The following is a 2,200-nucleotide window of genomic DNA, read 5'->3' on the forward strand; positions in this document are numbered from 1 at the left end:
TATACTGTTACAGACTGGATGTACAGGTCATGTGTAGACCTAAACTCACCTGAAGGACCTGAAATATACTGTTACAGACTGGATGTACAGGTCATGTGTAGACCTAAACTCACCTGAAGGACCTGAAATATACTGTTACAGACTGGATGTACAGGTCATGTGTAGACCTAAGCTCACCTGAAGGACCTGAAATATACTGTTACAGACTAGATGTACAGGTCATGTGTAGACCTAAACTCACCCAAAGGACCTGAAATATACTGTTACAGACTGGATATACAGGTCATGTGTAGACCTAAACTCATCTGAAGGACCTGAAATATACTGTTACAGACTACATGTACAGGTCATGCGTAGACCTAAACTCACCCAAAGGGCCTGAAATATATTGTTACAGACTGGATATACAGGTCATGTGTAGACCTAAACTCACCTGAAGGACCTGAAATATACTGTTACAGACTGGATGTACAGGTCATGTGTAGACCTAAACTCACCTTAAGGACCTGAAATATATTGTTACAGTTTGCTTAAGATAACAAAAGTGGAATGTTGTAATAAATTTAAAGTTTTTACTTCCTTAAATACAAGAGAAAACTTAAATATTTGAAACACATTTTTTAAAAATCTCAGCCTACAAATCTGAACACCACATTCCTGGAACCAATGACTGGACATCAAATTCAACAGTACAACAAAGTTGTTGTTTTGCATGATTTTCAGATGCGTGCTACCATCAACTTGATAATCAAAGTGGCAGAAAATATACAATAAAAGTATATCATCTTCACACAAATGATCTGAAAAGTCCAACAGCCTCTTGACTATCAGAATGATGGCACAAGTTGCAGTTTACTCTAAGATTTGCTGTGGAAAGGTAATTCAAAAACTTGTTATTCACGAAAACACCGTTTTAACATAAATAACATACAGCATGACACAAACATACAATTAAAAAATTAACTTATTAAACGTGATCAAGAACAAAGTCCATAACTGTTCTAGGTTAAGACACTCTTGTAGTGTACAGTGGTAACTTTGACGAAAAATCTTTCTTTTGAACTGCCGAGTCTATGCGTAGATTATTGCCTACAGTGACAGCCAATTTCATGATTCGAAGAGCTTCCTTTAGGCTTCTATTCAAACAACTAATACAAAAAAAAGAAAAAATTAAAATACAAAAAAACACTCGTTTCTGTAGCAGTTACCAATAATTTTAGAAACATAATTAAAATACAATTACATTCTTAACCAGTACGACTTCAACATCTGCACGTGAATAGAGAAAGCAAACTAAAGACAGTGATGGAACACTGAAAGCATTTAATATTAGCCTGGTATATATATATTAAGCTAAGGACAATAAAGGACCGATTGGTCCATCTAGGCCATTCCACCTACTAAACTCAATTCTAAAATAAAAACTCTCTAAGCCAGTCCTTATCATTCAAGCATTTATCACGTCTTCCTTAACCTATTCCCTCAAATTAACTGCATCTGATGGAATCCCATTCCAAAGGCCAACAACCCTGTTGGAAAAATAAAGCTGTCTTAGCCAAAAATGACCCCTACCCTGCCAAAATTTATACTTGCGTCCCCAAGTCTCACCATTAAGTACAAAGAATGCATCAACACTAATCTGTTTCGTTAATAATTTTAAACAGTTTCAGAGATTTTAACCTATCCTTGTGCGACAACCTTTCCATCCCAGGAAGACAAGAGTTTTCTCTATGATAGTAATAAAATCCACAATTGTCGATTCTCACTTTTCCTTAAAATAATTAAAATAGTGTTGGAAGAAAACCAGAACATTCACAATACAAGAGCTAAAATTTTATTATTAATACTTTGTTAATATATTAAGAAAACTCAAATGTGAAATATGAAGGAAGTGCAGGGGGGTGACAAGTGGCGTACAATCATGACGTTTACCTTAGTGTGACAAGTGGCGTACAATCATGACGTTTACCTCAGTGTGACAAGTGGCGTACAATCATGACGTTTACCTCAGTGTGACAAGTGGCGTACAATCATGACGTTTACCTCAGTGTGACAAGTGAGGTGCAATCATGACGTTTACCTCAGTGTGACAAGTGAGGTGCAATCATGACGTTTACCTCAGTGTGACAAGTGAGGTGCAATCATGACGTTTACCTCAGTGTGACAAGTGAGGTGCAATCATGACGTTTACCTCAGTGTG

This window comes from Limulus polyphemus, unplaced genomic scaffold (genome assembly GCF_000517525.1).
Source record: "Limulus polyphemus unplaced genomic scaffold, Limulus_polyphemus-2.1.2 Scaffold636, whole genome shotgun sequence".
Taxonomy (NCBI): Eukaryota; Metazoa; Arthropoda; class Merostomata; order Xiphosura; family Limulidae; genus Limulus; species Limulus polyphemus.